Consider the following 18,513-nt stretch of genomic DNA (forward strand, 5'->3'; position numbering starts at 1 on the left):
AAAAAAAGCACTCCTGCCCCCCCCCCCACCCCCGTGCTCATGTGCAAAGGCGAACGCAAGCATTGGTTTGGTGTCATATAGCAGAAAAAAATAAAAATGAATTTTTCTTTGTTTCTGTTATAAAATTTAGCAGATTAGTAATTTTTTCTTCATAAATTTTGGCCAAAATTTATACTACTACATATCTTTGGTAAAAATAAGTACAAATTGGTGGATATTATTTGGTCTTTGTGAAAGTTATAGAGTCCACAAGCTATGGTGCCAATATCTGAAAATTGATCACACCTGAAGTACTGGAGGCCTATTTCAATTCTTATGACCCTAACATGCCAAAAAAGTACAAATACCCCCCAAATGACCCCTTTTTGGAAAGAAGACATTCCAATGTATTTAGTAAGAGGCATGATGAGTTTTTTGAAGTTGTCATTTTTTCCCACAATTCTTTGCAAAATCAAGATTTTTTTTTACTTTTTTTTTTCACAAAATTGTCATATTATCAGTTTATTTACCCCAAAACACATTCTGCTATTACTCCCGAGTACGGCGACACCACATGTGTGAGACTTTTACACAGTGTGGCCACATACAGAGGCCCAACATGCAGGGAGCGCCATCAGGCGTTCTGGAGCACCCAGGACAATTCTGACATTTCTCTCCTACATGTAAAAATCATCATTTATTTGCTAGAAAATTACATAGAATCCCAAAACATTATATATTTTTTTTAGCAAACACCCTGGAGAATACAATGGTGGTCGTTGCAACTTTTTATCTCGCACGGTATTTGCGCAGCAATTTTTCGAATGCTTTTTTTTGAAAAAAAAAACAGTTTTGTGCTTAAAAAAAAAAAACACAGTAAAGTTAGGGCAATTTTTGCATAATGTGAAAGATGAAGTTACGCTGAGTAAATAGATACCTAACATGTCACTCTTCAAAATTGCACACGCTCGTGGATTGGCGCCAAACGTCGCTACTTAAAAATCCCCATAGGCGACGATTTAATTTTTTTTTACTGGTTATATGTTTTGAGTAACAGAGGAGGTCTAGGGCTAGAATTATTGCTCTCGCTCTAACGTTCGCAGCGATACCTCACATGTGTCGTTTGAACACCGTTTTCATATGTGGGCGGGACTTACGTATACGTTCGCTTCTGCATGCGAGCACATGTTGCTTTATTTATTTTAGTTTGACATTTTTTTCCCCAAAAATAAGTTTTTTGATCACTTTTATTCTTATTACAAGGAATGTAAACATCCCTTGTAATAGGAATAGGGCATGACAGGTCCTCTTTACAGGGAGATATGGGGTTAATAAGACCCCACATCTCTCCTCTAAGCTGGGAAGTCTGAAAAAAAAAAAAAGATTCTGGCTTTGATCGTATTGGCGAGTCGGTAGAAGCACCGGAGGGCGGTGGGAGGGGGGGGATGTCTATGGCTGGGTATTGCAGGGTATCACCGACTATGGCTGGGTATGGCTGGGTATCTCAGAGTATGGCTGGGTATCTCAGAGTATGGCGTTGCAGAGTATTGCATTGCAGAGCATTACAGGGTATTGGTGGGTGTTGCAGAGCATTGCAGAGTGTTGCAGGGTATTGGCGGGTGTTGCAGAGTGTTGCAGAGTGTTGCAGGGTATTGGCAGGTGTTGCAGAGTGTTGCAGGGTATTGGCGGGTGTTGCAAAGCATTGCAGAGTGTTGCAGGGTATTGGCGGGTGTTGCAGAGCATTGCAGAGTGTTGCAGGGTATTGGCGGGTGTTGCAGAGTGTTGCAGGGTATTGGCGGGCGTTGCAGAGCATTCCAGGGTATTGGCGGGTGTTGCAGAGCATTGCAGAGTGTTGCAGGGTATTGCAGAGTGTTGCAGGGTATTGCAGGGTATTGCAGAGTGTTGCAGGGTATTGCAGAATATTGCAGAGTAATGGCAGGGAATTGAGGGGTTAAATTTCTGTGAGCAGCGATGTGGGCACTGCAGATGCAGCCCACAGCGCTGCTGACACCGATCCCTTCCCCCTCCGCTGTACCGATCGGTACAGAGAGGGGGAGGGAGGAACCGGCGTCATAACATGACGCCGGTTTGTTTACAAGTGATCACTCTGTCATTTGACGGAGCGATCACGTGGTAATCGGCTGCGATGAGCGGCCGTTTACCGTGATCCGTGATGCGCCGTGTCCACTGGACCCGGCGGTCATGGATGCTCTCGTGTGCGCCCCAGGGGGCGCGCGAGAGCAGAATTCTGGGAGGCCGTTAATTAACGGCCTCTCAGAGTTAAACAACCGCCCTGAAGCCGTTAACCGGCAATGGGCGGTTGTTAAGTGGTTAATTGTGACAAGATTGCAGGGATCATTTTTCTAGGGGTATCAATTTTGATAACTATAGAAGTTAGTAACAAACTTTGTAATTTTACCTGGATATCTTGTATACCACAGAGGTTAAAGCTGGCAGTGGTGATATAAAGACTAAAGCAAGCACACTCAGCAGTTGTTAATGAACAAACAAGGACAGGGTCACAGAGTTGAAAAGTGATAAGGGACAGGACTAGTACGAAATGTAAGTCTTTCATAGGTTAAAAAACAAATTGTGGTTTGCAATACTATGTTAACACACATGTCCTTGCATTGATCAGTTCACCGTAGCATTAAGCCAGCTAAACATGGATCGAAATTTAGCTGGTTCAGCAGAGGGCAACCACATTTTGAACCATGTATGGAGACAGTCATACAGAAGCTAATCTTTCAAGCTTTCAAGTAATCTTTTTAGCTTCCATTAGGCTTGTGCAATTAGTTTCGTAACGAATTGAAATTCGGCAGAATTTTGCATCTTTTGGACATTCGGATGCATCCGTCCGAATAAAAAAATAACGAATAACAACGAATACAAAAGAAATATAACGAATGAATTTAAATGGATTTGAATGAATTCGGTAATTCTTTAAAGATCTAATGAAACAAAAGGTCAGCTCAAAGTAAATCTTATAGTCCAATCGGCTAATTAATTTTGTGCTGGAGGATGGATTACTGGCAAAGTGCATTCCTGAGAACTGAGTTAGAAGGGTGTTGTATTGTATTTGAGCCGAGGTGAAGAGATGTTGTCATTGTGTGTGTGTTAAAAGATTCAATAAACAAATGACTTTCCAAACTACGAATCATTATCACGAATGTATATACATACATAAATAGCGAATTTCAACGAATACGAACGAATGAATTCGACACTCTACGAATAATAACGAATTATCCGAAAACGTATTAACGTAACATAACGAATATAACAGAACGAAATGATGTATTTTACAAATGAAAATAAACCGAAACTAAACGAAATTTTCCGTTGTGCACAAGTCTAGCTTCCATACCCCTAGCCTATCTGTTTTTTACAGAATAATCAGTGTTGCCGGATACAGTCGGCAACACTGATCATTGTATTCTGATAATGGGGAAGGCTACCCACTGTCAGAATACAATATCACAGTGGGAATGATTCCCTCATCCATAATGAATATGTGGAGGGGGGAATCAGATCATTTTTTGCTTGATAAATGCCGATAGAATGGAAAAACTGTTCAATGTTTTGGGCTTCCGGAAATACCATGGATTTGGCTATGGCAGCAATGAAGAGATTAATTTCCTCATAGATATTGTTTTTCTAGCTTTCATTCTCAGGGAAGTGTCCCAGTAATTGCAGCTGTCATTGATTGGTTTGCTGTGGGAGCCGCGCGGTGCTTTTTTATTCAGTTGCTACAGTATATGTATATGCATATTTGTGCTCTTTATTATGCAACAGCTAACAACTCATTTTAAATGATAAGTTTATTCTTGAGGTAAAACAATTATTTTTTCTAAGGAGCCTGCAGAGCATTGCACCCACAATCGGCAGATCACAGGTGCAATGTCCAGATCCTGCATACTCTCAGGATAGCTGTCTGCTTGTTCCTTGTAGGGCTAGGCAGCTACCTGAGATATCAATGAACTATGAGGACAATCACCAGTTCATTGAAAACTACATTCCATCAGCCACAATGGATGATGGTACTTCTAGGCAGTCATTCACAGGAAAGTGTGAATGAATGACAAGAGGTGGACGGAGCCCCAAATGGCCATGCTTTTTTTTTCAAATAGTGACTGGGAGAAGTATGGGGAGAAGATCCCCTGTCCACTGTCATGGGGGGAGGGATAAGCTGCAGATGCTGGAACATGTAACATATTCCAAAAGAAAACGTATCCTTTAAAACAGCACAACATAGCTGGCTGTATATAATTACACAAAACAGCCTAAAAACAAAATTACTTTTATGGTCATTAATGTAGCAGATTTTTTCATGTTGTTAGAGAATCTAGAGAACTGCACAGCAAAAAATAACACATTTAGATAAAAGAAAAAAAAAGCAGCAATGGACAGTGCATTGCTTTGTTGTGCCTGTTAAAGAACATCAAGAACTCCAATAATCTCTTACAGCTCAATGAGCCCTAAGAAAGCAAATTAAACAGCTGTGAGTTTGAAAGCAGAAATTCAATGTGGATTTCCGCAATACTCAGGTGGAGAAATAATGATGGTACACATCACATGTAAACCGTAGTGTAACTCCAATGGGAATCTTCCCCACTTTAAATCAGTAACTATGTATTTGATCTTGATAACTCAGTGATGCACTTCATGAACCTTGGCTTGTTATCAACCTTTCTTTATAAGAAGCTTATATTTCAACTCAATAAGATAAATAATTGTCAGTATCTCTGCTACACTTTGCATCCTTATAATTGAATATGATTTGGAATAAGAAGCCTATCATTTTAAAATTTCTTTGGTACAGTGTTTCAAAAGTAAATTAGTTCCTAGGGCTGGGTTGTAAACGTGTTTTGCCATCAAAAATATGGATTAATATCTCTCTGGAAATCAATAACAATAAAAATATCAAAATATCCTACTTCGTATGTGTTATACAAGTAGACCTAAAATGGAAATATATAAGAATATAATGGAAATATATAAGAATGTGGCATTAAAGCAGTATTAAACCCAAAAGCAAACATTCATTATATTGCAGTTTACCAATTCTTAGATGTGATGGCTGCATATGTTTTCTTTTTTATGCTTTCTTTCTTCTATTTTCATCTGCTGATTCAACCAGCAAGTCTGTTATTTTTCACAGCTCAAGCTTTCAAGCAGAATGTATCATTTTACATCAATGAGAAAAACCACTTAACACTGGCAGGGGTGATTAAAATTATCAGCTTTTATTTATTCATGCAAAACTTTCATCCCAAAAGTTAAAACCTATTTGCTTCAATTTGTAAGTGCATTTAAATCTTCTAATGCCACGTACACAGGACCAGACTTTCCGATGGACTAGGTCGGACGGTCTTCCCGACAGACTTTCAGCGGAGGTCCAATGGACTTTCTGAATGAAACGGACTTGGCCACACAGGACTGGACTTAGTCAGTTCGAAAGTCCGTTCATTTTAAACATGATCACGTAAACGGGACTTAACAAGGAAGTTCAATAGCCAATAGCCAATAGCTGCCCTTGCATCGTATTTGGTCCGTTGGACTAGCACACAGATGAACAGTTTTCCCAATTTTTAGTCTGTCGCATAGATTTGACACATGTTTTATTTCTAGGTCCGTCTGACTTTTGGGAAAAAAAGTCCATTGGAGCCCACACACAATCGAATTGTCCGACGGATTCCGGTCCGCTGGACTAAGTCCGCTGGAAAGTCAGTTCATGTGTACGCGGCATTATACATTTAATTCTACCCCCCTCCAACTGACAATGCTGCTTTCTGCTGTGCCTCTTTTGCTCATTCCTCCAGAGTTGTATCTCACTAATACAGGGGGTGTGTTACTGGCCAGAACGCCTGGTGAAAACAGGGAAAAAAGCCATAGAAAAGAGAACTGCTGCAGCCATCACATCTAACGATAGATAAGCTGGAATATATTACATTTCTGGTTTTGGTTTTAATACCGGTTTTAACTGTTGATTTACTTTAAAAGTGTAAGATCCAGAGCTATCCTTTTTATCTTTATTATTATGTTATGCCCCATTAACAATTCAAAACTAGTGCATGGGTTACTACTGAGTAGAGGAGCATGCATAAAAAGGCAGCCCCAGATTTTGTTCTTTTAAAAATTAAACAACTGTGGCTGACAGAAGACAGACGTTTGTTTCCATTATTATAGCAATGGTTACATTAATTAATTATTTATTTATTTTTTCATAAAATTAATTTTATTTATAGAAACAGTTAATACATGGGATAACAAACACAGAAAACTGACACGAGTACATAAACCAAAAATCCTGGTCAGCATTGTAAAAGTATAAGTAATAAAACTAAGCCCATACTGATCAGTAAGCCCATCTCCTGTTACTTAAGTGTGTGGACTCGAGAATCAAGTGGTCTCTCATATGGTGGTCACGTATGGTATAGAGTCTCGAGTATGCGTTGTGCAGTAATAGTTGGCGAAGTGAAGCGTTTAGGTGTATGTGGAGATGGCTATGTTGATGACTCGTGTTTCAAACTCAACATGTGAAGTTGTGTGTAGGTAATCTGGTGGAATGTATAGAAGCGAGAATGGTGAGTATTCAGTTCAGTCGGATTGGGAGGGGGAGGGATGGGAAAGGGGGGAAAGGGAAAAAAATGGACAAGGGGGGAAATGGGGGCGTTTGTCTCTGACTCCCTTGTAACTACTCTCAGATGATAGATTCTTTTATTCGGTTAACTTAAAGGAATACGTTTCGGGACCAGATGCCTGGAGGTCCGTTAGAATGGGATGGGTATGGAGAGAAGGAGATCTGTATATTATGGGTGTTGTTAATGAGATGGATCATACAAGTTTTCGATGGTCTATCCATTATATCCTAAGTGGTCCAATTGAACTAGGTGGTAGGGTTATTTAGAGCGTCAAATGATGTCGTTGTTTGGAAGGATATCCAACCAGCCCATTTTTTGCTAAATTTGGTAGGGGTATCTTGGGCAGTATGTATAAGCTTTTCTAGGTCAGCAATTTTCTGGACTCTGTTGATCCATTCTTTGAGTGATGGGGTGCGCGAGGATTTCCAGTGTAGGGGTATACATTGTTTTGCCGCATTTATTAGATGCATTGTTAGGGACTTATGATACTTCTTATGAGGAAGTGTCGAGTGGTGAAGGAGAAATTGTGCCGGTGTGAACTGGATGTCATGACAGGCAATAGTGGAGATAGTTTGATGGACAGCTTTCCAAAATGTCTGGAGGGCTGGGCACTCCCACCATATGTGAAGTAGGGTGCCTTTTGACTGTTGGCAACACCAGAAAGCATCAGAAACCGTTGGTTTAAATTTGTTAAGGAGAGACGGTGTGCGATACCATCTGGATTGGATTTTATATCCATTTTCCTGTGCATACGCATTTCTCGAGCCTTTGTGGATGTTCAGGAAAATCTTCTCCCAGTTCTCTTCTGAGATCGGGATCGCTAGATCCTTTTCCCATTGCTTGCAGGCTTTACTGTCGTTAGCTTTTAAGTTCTCATACAAGAGATTGTGGGTGAGAGAGATAAGGTGAGATTGGGGTGTTCTTTGCATACATAGTCTTTCGAAAGGAGATAGTTGTCTTGGGTATTGTGCATCTTTTTCTGTGGATTGAAGGTATTGTGTGAGGAGAAGGTAGTCCCACGGGGGGATGGGCGGGCGTTCCACTGTCAGAGAGAATTGATGAGCTGAAAGGAGTTTGCCTCGACGGTACAGTTGATGTGCTCTAGGGCACATTGCTGGCCAGTAGTTAGTCAGGTATCATTTGTGCACGCCCGGGGGAAAGTCAGGGTTTAGTTTTATTGGTGTCATAGGACCTGGAGTCGAGGATAGGAGTGTTTTTCGACATGTTTGGTGAAAATACGTTAAGGTCGGACCAATCAAGGGGTGTTCGTGCACTTCCCGTGGGATGCGGTTCAGGTGTATCCAAGGGAGGGCATTCAAGTGTAGGTCAGTGAAGGATGCTTCCAGATTGACCCAGTCTTTTCGAGCTGAATGGAGATTCCAATCAAGAATTCTTGTGAGATGTACCGCTATGTTATAGTTAGAGAGATTAGGAAGTCCTATTCCTCCGAGATGTTTCGGACGAGTAAGCGTGAGAAATTTTATTCTAGGTGAGCGGCCACCCCAGAGGAATTTGGAGCAGATTCTGTTATATGTTCGGAAATAGGAGGGGGGAATCCTTATGGGGATAGTTTGCAAGATATACAATAATCTAGGTAACGCATTCATTTTTAGGACAGCGGCCCTACCGAACCAAGAGATTGTTGACTTATTCCATAATTGAAAGTCAGATTCTAATTTGGAAAGGATGGGAAGGTGGTTTTTGGTATATAGGTCTGAAAGTTGAATCCCTAAATAGGTGATCGCTTCCTGTTTCCATAGGAAGGGGAAATTAGCCTTGCATTGTTCTACAATGTGTTGGGGGAGGGATATGTTGAGGGAAAAGGACTTTGAAAAGTTGATTTTGAGATTGGACAGATCGTGGAATTTTTGGAACATTTGTAATAGGATAGGAAGGGAGATGATTGGGTTTGTTTAGAATAGTAATATGTCGTCTGCGAATGCGGCATATTTATATTCTTTGGTGGGTGTCTGGATGCCGTGGATGTCCGTATTGAGTGTAAGCTGTCTGAGAAGAGGCTCAAGTGTGAGGATAAAAAGAATATGGAAGGCATTCGACAGGGTGCGATTGACTCTTACCTTAGCCGTTGGGTTCGTGTATAGAGAGAGAATCATTTCTGTCATGTGAGGTCCAAGACCTATCCCTTCAAGCACTGCTGCCATATAGTCCCATGCTACCCTGTCAAATGCCTTCTCTGCGTCCAGCGAAAGAGAAAGGCTCTTCTGTTTGGTTCGGGAGATAAGATGGTGCAAGTTGATGGCTTTAACAGTATTATCCCTGGCCTCTCGACCAGGGACAAAGCCTACTTGGTCTTGTGATATGAGAGAGGGAAGGTAGGGAAGTAGTCTGTTGGCTAATATTTTTGAGAATATTTTTAAGTCCACATTCAAAACTGAAATTGGGCGGTAGTTACATGGGAGGGTGGGGTCTTTATCTTCTTTAGGGATAACAACAACATGGGCCTCTAGCATACCTTGCGTGAAGGGGTTGGAGGGGGAGATGGAGTTGAAAGCTTGCAGAAATGGTGTTTGTAAAATTTCTGAAAAGGTTTTGTAAGAAGTGGTAGGAAGGCCATCTGGGCCCGGGCTCTTGCCTGCTTTCGATTGTTTTAGGGCATCTTTCCATTCCTGTTCTGTGATCGGCGAGTCAAGGCTGGTGGCCCCATCAGCTGAGATTTTACCTGGGGCGAAGCGTTCTAGGAACGAGTTTATAGCCGAAGTTCGTTGAGAATTTAAATGCATTTTAGGTTCAGAACGATTTAGGTTATATAGAGAGGAGTAGTACCTTTCAAATTCTGTAGCTATGTCTTTATTATTTATGGGTCAATTGGCTACCTGTAGGGGATTGAAGATGATGGATTGTGTTGTTGGCTCTTTTTTTGCGTAGCGCTTGCGCGAGAAGATGGCTGCTTTTATTGCCGAACTCATAAAATAATTTTTGGGAGAGAGCATAATTTTTCTTAATGGAACTATTCAATTCATCTCGTATGAGTTGGCGGGTTTCAGTCAGGTCTAGAAGGATTTTTTGAGCTAGGGAACGCTTATGTGAAGATTCAAGTTTAGCTAATTTTGTGAACAAGGCTGCAAGTTTGGCTTTTCTTTCTTTTTTGAGGGAGGCAGTTAGGGAGATCATTTTGCCTCTAATCACACATTTGTGGGCCTCCCATTGGGTAAGTTTAGATGTGTCAGGAGTGTCATTTTCTTTAAAGTAGTTTGTGAGGCAATCACAAATCTGTTGTTCTAACAAGGGATCTGTGAGAATTGTCGGGTCAAGTCTCCAGACGTATGAATGCTCCAGTTTTTCAGGGAAGGTGAGTGTCATAGTGATGGGATGATGATCAGAAAAAGTAATCGGTTCGATAGTAGCCGTGGACAAAGATGGTAAGTCTTGTTGTGTGACGAAAAGGTAGTCTAGACACACATATTTGCTGTGGGGTGTAGAAAAGTAGGTATAGTCTTTTACAGTAGGGTGAATGGTTCGCCAGGAGTCATGTAGCAGTAACTCCCAGAGGCATTTCTTAATTTGTTTGAGTGCCCTGTAAGGTAGATGTGAGCTGCCAGAAGACGTGTCCAGCAAAGGGTCAAGAGGGACGTTCAGGTCTCCACCAAAAATCAGGATTCCTTCTTGAAAGGATAGTAATTTACGTGTGACGTCACGAAAGAAAGGAACTTGGCCAGAATTTGGGCTGTATATATTCGCTAACGTAATTGGTTTGTTGCCAATATGGCCTTTAAGGAAGATAAACCTGCCTTGATCATCAATCAGTGTGTCTGATATCTGCACCGGTATTCGTTTGGAAATGAGGATTGAAACTCCTTTAGATTTAGAGATGGGAGAGGTTGCATGAAACCCATGAGGGTAAAGGTTGTTAGTGATGTTAGGGATTTTCTTGGAGCTGAAGTGGGTCTATTGTAGGAAAACCACATCAGCTTTTTTACAGCGTAGAAGCGAGAACAATTGCGAGCGTTTTTCAGGTGTATTCAGTCCATTGGCGTTAAGTGATAGTATTTTCAGAGATTGGTTTAGAGTCTTAGTCGTCTGAGGTGGCATGCTTGCGGGGAATGTATTTGATTATTAGTAAGGAGTGGAGTTGGAGGGAGCCAGAGACAAACAAGAAAAAAAAAAGGGGGGGGGAGTGGATGAGGTCAGGAGATGAGGTGGGTATGTGGAGAAGGAAAGGTAAGTGGTGTAAGGGGAGAGTGGTAGGGAGTCCTTCCCGGGTTGGGGAAGCACAGGAGAAATCGGAAGTGGGAGTTGACCTGCAACCCCACTATATATTAACGGGGTGCCGATGAGGGCAGCGGTTTCTGTAGAGACCGCTTTGTGGGAGAGTGGTAGGATACGCCCTACAAGATGGGTGAATTCCATGTTCCTGTGAGGTCTAGGTGTTTATGGAATGGAATGGTATACTAGTCTGGTTAGGAGCCAACCGAGAGCTAAACCCCCCTAAACCCCTATGTCGAGAAGGTACAGTCATGGTGTGAAACTGGAGGGTCATGGTAGAGGTGTGAGGTGAGCGGTGAGGGGATATGTTTCAGGGTGGAGGCAATAGTTTGGGAGAATGTGGATGGTTCTGGTGTGGTAGTGTAGATCTCTATTAAACCATGTGGATCTACCAGCATAACGTATGAGGGGGTCAGTCAGCGTGTATGGGATCTCAAAAAAGGACATTTGTGACAGCTAGGAACTTTTGAAGTTATGTAATGTAAAATATAATTATTTCACAAACCAGTGAAGGCAATAGTATGTTGCAAACATTCATGAAACCATTTAAATACCTGTAAGCTAGGGTATATAACGGAACAGGCCAAACACATAAAAGGTGAAAACAGTTATAACATTTTAAGTTTCTACTGAAGGGTGTGCGAACCTGTAGAGAGGTGCATCAGTTATAATAACAATAAATAGTCAGCCTCAATGATGGTAGGATCAGATGGTGGGAGGTCCTATCGGGATAAAGTAGAGAGGCCCACTCCATGTGGAAAGGGACCTGTCCAAGCAGGAGGGCAAACATAACTGCCCTAGGAAATCACCTCCCAGCAACCGAGTCTAGGCCGAAAAAAAAGAATAAAAAAAAAGCTGTAATAGTACACCATAGGTTTTGTTACATCCGCTAATGTGGAGTCATATACATATGATGCTAAAAGATATGGTGTGCTTAGAAATATCTTGTTTAAAGGTATGCTACCAAACTTACAAGTAGGAAGAGCAGAAGAATTTGAGTGTAGAGAGTAAGTGGGTATCAGGAGAGCATGAGCAAAAGTAGTTTAAGAGAGAAGAAGAGACAGACCAGAGATGGGGGAAGTACCCAATTAGCAAAGGAGGAGTTACGGGTATGGGAACCTGCTCAGAAGAGAACCTGTGATCACTAAGTGATGCGGATTGTACGGTTTGCATCTGAGGGGCTTATGAATTACCAATGCCTTAATGGACTTTGAGTCTTAATATCGTGAACTAACACTGCAAAAAAAAAAGACATAAGATCTCCGCTACGGATGTGCGGATCTAGAACTGGAGAAAAAAGAGTTTGCTTAAAGCAAAGCAATGTTAGCAAGTGTCTGAAGGAAGCACATCATGGGGCTCAGGGGAAGCAGTTCTATCCTGTCAGGGCAGTAATTTCCAGCAATAAACAATGGATTTGGCCCGTAGAACTTCTAGGAGAGGCTTCAGTTCTCTTCTGCACTGCAGGGTAATGCTGGAGAGATCCTGGTAGATTTTAATGGAGGCCCCTTGAAAGGATATCTGATTGCGACTTCTTGCTTTACGGAGTATTTCCTCCTTGAGATGGTAATCTATAAGGCAGCAAACAGCATCTCTAGGTGGATCAGAGTCTCTACCACGCGGGCGCAAGGCTCTGTGGATTCGTTCAAATGAGACTGGTGTTTCAAGGGGTCTTTCTAGAAGCTCATTAAATATGGCAGTGACTGACTGTGACAGCTGGGTAGGATCAATGGTTTCTGGGATGCCTCTTACCCTAAGATTTTGTCGTCTCCCGCGGTTGTCGAGATCTTCCATGTGGCGGTTAATCTCTCTCAGATGGATGGAGTGAGATTCAGTCAGTTTTTGTACCTGACTAGGGATGAGCCAAACACCCCCCGGTTCGGTTCGCACCAGAACTTTCGAACGGACCCCAAATTCGAACGAACTTTAGAACCCCATTGAAGTCCATGGGACTCGAACGTTCGAAATGAAAAGTGCTAATTTTAACGGCTAATATGCAAGATACTGTCCTAAAAAGGGTTTGGGGACCTGGCTCCTGCCCCAGGGGACATGGGTCAATGCCTAAAATGTTTTTCAAAATGGCCGTTTTGGCGGGGGCACTGATTTTAATGACGATTAAAGTGAAAAAAAAAGTGAAATATTCCTTTAAATATGGTGCCTGGGGGGTGTCTGTAGTATGCCTGTGAAGTGCCACGTGTTTCCCGTGTTTAGAACAGTCCCTGCACAAAATGACATTAAACGGAAATAACACCATTTAAAACTGCTTGCGGTTTTAATGTTATATCTGGTTCCTGCAATATGGTTGAAAATCATTGAGAAAAATGGCATGGGTAGCCCTCCCTGCCCATTACCAGCCCCTTTAGGTCTTGTACGCATATTAAGGGGAACCCCGTACCCATATTAAAAAAAGGAAATGCGTGTGGCCCCCAGGCCCTATATACTCAGAACAGCAGTATACAGGCGGTGCAAACAAGACAGGGACTGTGTAGGTTTGTTGTGTTAAGTTGAATCTGTTTGTAATTTTAAACTGGTACATTTTTAAAGTGTAGCTCCAGTCAAAAAAACTTTTTTTAAGCTTTTTGGAAAACATAGGGAAGGGTTATCACCCCTGTATAATTTGTTTTGTCGTCCATCTTTTTTCATCTCACTTGCTGTTGTCTCTTTGCGTTTGCAAGTAGGAGATGTTTGTAAATTGGATGTTTGAAAGTAGGGGCCTGCCCTATATGCTCTGCATAAATGGCGGAACAAGGTGTTGGTTTTGCCACAACATTGTAAGCCCTCAAAGTGACTCTTGGTGGGCGCTGGAGCGCCCTGCTGTGAACGATTATATCAAGAATTGTAATTACATGCCATTGTTGAACAGTAGTAGAAAAATTTACCTTTGTGGTGCTGGTGCCACAACACTATAAGTCCTCACCGTTACTCTGGGTGGGCACAGGAAGGGGCCCTCCTGTGAAATATGATATCAAGAATTGTAATTACATGTCCCTGTTAAACAGGGGCAGAAAAATTTGGCCTTAGGCACTGCTGCTGGTGCCACCACACTGCAACCTCTCCCATATACTCTAGTTTTATTGCAGGAATTAGCCCTGCTGCAAAGCATTGCATCAAAAATTGTACTTAAACGCCCCTGTTAAACAGGGGCAGAAAAATTGGGCCTTAGGCACTGGTGCTGGTGCCACCACGCTGCAACCTCTGCCATATACTCTAGTTTTATTGCAGGAATTAGCCCTGCTGCAAAGTATTGCATCAAAAATTGTAATTAAACGCCCCTGTTAAACAGGGGTAGAAAAATGGGCCTTAGGCACTGGTGCTGGTGCCACCACACTGCAACCTCTGCCATATACTCTAGTTTTATTGCAGGAATTAGCCCTGCTGCAAAGCATTGCATCAAAAATTGTACTTAAACGCCCCTGTTAAACAGGGGCAGAAAAATTGGGCCTTAGGCACTGGTGCTGGTGCCACCACACTGCAACCTCTGCCATATACTCTAGTTTTATTGCAGGAATTAGCCCTGCTGCAAAGTATTGCATCAAAAATTGTACTTAAACGCCCCTGTTAAACAGGGGTAGAAAAATGGGCCTTAGGCACTGGTGCTGGTGCCACCACACTGCAACCTCTGCCATATACTCTAGTTTTATTGCAGGAATTAGCCCTGCTGCAAAGCATTGCATCAAAAATTGTAATTAAACGCCCCTTTTAAACAGGGGCAGAAAAATTGGGCCTTAGGCACTGGTGCTGGTGCCACCACACTGCAACCTCTGACATATACTCTAGTTTTATTGCAGGAATTAGCCCTGCTGCAAAGCATTGCATCAAAAATTGTAAGTAAACGCCCCTGTTAAACAGGGGCAGAAAAATTGGGCCTTATTCACTGGTGCTGGTGCCACCACACTGCAACCTCTGCCATATACTCTAGTTTTATTGCAGGAATTAGCCCTGCTGCAAAGCATTGCATCAAAAATTCTAATTAAACGCCCCTGTTAAACAGGGGCAGAAAAATTGGGCCTTAGGCACTGGTGCTGGTGCCACCACACTGCAACCTCTCCCATATACTGTTGTTTGATTGCAGGAATTAGCCCTGCTGCAAAGCATTGCATCAAAAATTGTACTTAAACGCCCCTGTTGAACAGGGGCAGAAAAATTGGGCTGATGGCATCAACCAGAACCAGAAATGTTCTTCCAACATATCAGCGGAGGAGGAAGAGGATAGATAATCAACATAACAGGACAGTCACTCAGCATCAGCATGGGCAGTCTTGAAGGGATGTGATATTTCAAAAAAAATAATTCTGTTACATCAGCTTCAGGTGCTTGGTAGCTGTGGGTGATCCAAGACTGATTCATCTTGATGAAGGTCAGTCGATCAACTGATTCGGTGGACAGGCGCACCCTGTGATCGGTAACAAAGCCACCAGCAGCACTGAAGGTGCGTTCCGAAAGAACGCTGGATGCAGGACAGGCCAGTAGCTCAATTGCATACTGTGCAAGCTCTGGCCAGTGATCCATCCTCAAGACCCAGTAAGCCAGAGGATTTTTGGTGGGAAAGGTGTCCAAGTCTGACCTTGCCCCTAGGTATTCCTGCACCATGTAAATCAGACGCTGGCGATGGGTGCTGGAACCGATCTTACCTTGGGGCTGCGTACTAAAAAATTGTCTGAAAGCATCAGTCAGACGGCCACCTTCACCACCGCTCCTTCTGACCGATGCCTCAGCAACACGTTGTCCAGGACCAGGAGTTTGTAACCTCCCAGTCTCTGGGAACGCGTTGCACAGACCTTTCTGCAAGGCCTCCCGGAGATGTCTCATCATCTGCTCCCTCAGCGATGGCAAGATAAGGTCGGCAACCTTACCCTTGTACCGTGGATCAAGGAGAGTGGCCAGCCAGTAATGGTCCCTCTCCTTGATCCGAAGAATACGAGGATCCTTCCGCAGGCTTTGCAGGATCAGGGAGGCCATGCAGCGTAGGTTAGCTGAGGCATTCGGTCCAGAGTCCTCTGGGTCACTAAGGACAACATGATCCGCAGCTACCTCCTCCCAGTCACGTACAAGTCCACGTGTTTCTTGGGACTGTAAATCATCCCTACAAGACTGCTGCTGCTGCTGCTGCTGCTGGTGCTGAGTGCCAGGCTCCACCTCCATGCTGACACAATCATCCTCCTCCTCCTCTTCCTCCTCCTCATCCTCTTCCTGTGTGATGGGTGGCACAGCAGGAACACTGTCTGGATAAAGGGGGCCTTGAGAGGCAAGGAAGTCCTCCTCTTCCTGCCTCTGTTCTGCCTCAAGTGCCCTGTCCATTATTCCATGCAGCGTATGCTCCAAGAGGTGGACAAGAGGTACAGTGTCACTGATGCATGCACTGTCACTGCTCACCATCCTTGTGGCCTCCTCAAACGGTGACAGGACAGTGCATGCATCCCTGATCATGCCCCACTGGCGTGGTGAGAAAAAACCAAGCTCCCCTGACCCTGTCCTGGTGCCGTAGTCGCACAGGTACTCATTGATGGCCCTCTGCTGCGTGTGCAGCCGCTGCAGCATGGCCAATGTTGAGTTCCATCTGGTGGGCATGTCACATATAAGGCGGTTCTTGGGCAGGTTCAACTCCTTTTGGAGCTCAGCCAGCCGAGCACAGGCATTAAATGATCGGCGGAAATGCAAACAGACTTTCCTGGCCTGCTTCAGGACATCCTGTAAGCCGGGGTACCTGCCCAAGAACCGCTGCACCACCAGGTTAAGGACGTGAGCTACACAGGGCACATGGGTCAGTTGTCCCTGTCAGAGGGCGGAGAGGAGGTTGGTGCCATTGTCACAAACCACCATTCCTGGCTTGAGCTGGCGTGGCGTCAACCACCTCTCGGCCTGTCCCTGCAGAGCTGACAAAACATCTGCCCCAGTGTGGCTCCTGTCCCCCAAACAAACCAGCGCAAGCACGGCATGGCATCGTTTTGCCTGCGTACTTGCGTAGCCCCTGGAACGCCTATGAAGCACCGCTGGTCCTGAGGACAGAGCACTGGAAGAGGCCATGAAGGAAGAAGAAGAGGAGGGGGTGGAGGAGAGAGGTGTGTCACAACCAATAGTAGCATTTTGGAGGCGTGGTGGCGGAACAACCTCCAACACTACTGCACCTTGTCCTGCATCCTTCCCAGCTGCCAGAAGAGTGGCCCAATGGGCCGTGAAAGACAGGTAACGTCCCTGTCCATGCCTGCTGGACCATGAGTCAGCGGTAATATGCACCTTACCGCTGACCGCCCTGTCCAGCGAGGCAAGGACATTGCCTTCCACATGCCGGTAGAGAGCCGGAATCGCCTTCCATGAGAAAAAGTGGCGTTTGGGGACCTGCCACTGAGGAACCGCACATTGTACAAACTCACGGAAGGGGGCCGAGTCTACCAACTGAAAAGGCAGCAGTTGAAGTGCTAGCAATTTAGCCAAGCTAGCATTCAACCGCTGGGCATGTGGATGGCTGGGAGTGAACTTCTTTCGCCGGTCCAGCAGCTGGGGCAGGGACATTTGCCTGCTATAATCGGACGTGGGTGTACCGCTAGCAGAGTTTCCGGAAGCACTTGGCTGTGACACACCTAATTCTACACCTTCATTCCTCTCAGAGCAGGTTTCAGAGAGGACTGAAGGTCTAGTGGGGTTGGAGATGCCAGCTGATGAGGAGCAAGGAGAGGTCCGCTTTGTTCTTTGGTGTGGGTCTTTGAGGTACGCTTGCCAACGAGCTGCATGGCAGGTCAACATATGTCTGGTCAAGCATGTGGTGCCCAAGCGGCTGATGTTTTGGCCACGTGAGATACGCTTGAGACATATGTTGCAAATAGCAGCGGTGCGATCTGATGCACTCGTCTCAAAAAAGGCCCACACCAAAGAACTTTTAGAATAATGCGCAGAGGCAGCGCTCTGCACAGGCGGAGCTCTGCGGTGTGATTCAGTCGGTGTGCTGCCCCTAAGCTGGCCCCCGGAGGGCATCCTGCCTCTTTGGACATGTGCCTCCTCCTCCTCCTCCTCCTCTCTCCTTCCAGGCACCCACGTGGAGTCAGTGCCCTCATCATCCCCTCCCTCTTCATCGCTGTAGCAAACCTGACAGTATGCTGCAGCTTGTGGAACATGACTGCCAGATTGCTGTCCTTCTTGAGCATCCCCTCTCTCTGTGCTCACGCTACTGCCTTCCTCTAGCTGAGTGTCATCATCAGAGCCCACAAAACACTGGACATCCTCCTGGAGCATGTACCCAACACTGTGCTCAAAGAGTTCAGGAGACTCCTCAGGAGAACGTGGTGGGTCTAGGGAAGGAGTCACTGATGATGACATTGAGAGGAGGGAAGACGATGCGTTGGCAGCGGCTTTGCTATTACCCTGAGACTGGGTGAGAGAGGATGAGGAGGATGAAGAGGGCTTGGTCATCCACTCTACCAAGTCGTTGGCATGTTGCGGCTCAACATGTCCAGCTGCCGAAAAGGACAAGCGTGTCCCATGGCCACGTGCTGATGACAATGCACCGCGTCCACGACCAGCACTGTTGTCTCTAGACACAGAGCCTGCTTGCCCTCTTTTATCGGCTCGCGCCTGTCTTCCTCTCCTTGCTGGCCTTCCAGACATGGTAATGGCCTGAAGGGAGTTGGGTAAAAAAGCAGTTGGGTAGTGTATATTGTGCTAGAGGCACACAACA

This window comes from Lithobates pipiens, unplaced genomic scaffold, assembly GCF_037356315.1.
Source record: "Lithobates pipiens isolate NorthernLeopardFrog02 unplaced genomic scaffold, aLitPip1_a1.2 Scaffold_18, whole genome shotgun sequence".
NCBI classification, from domain to species: Eukaryota; Metazoa; Chordata; class Amphibia; order Anura; family Ranidae; genus Lithobates; species Lithobates pipiens.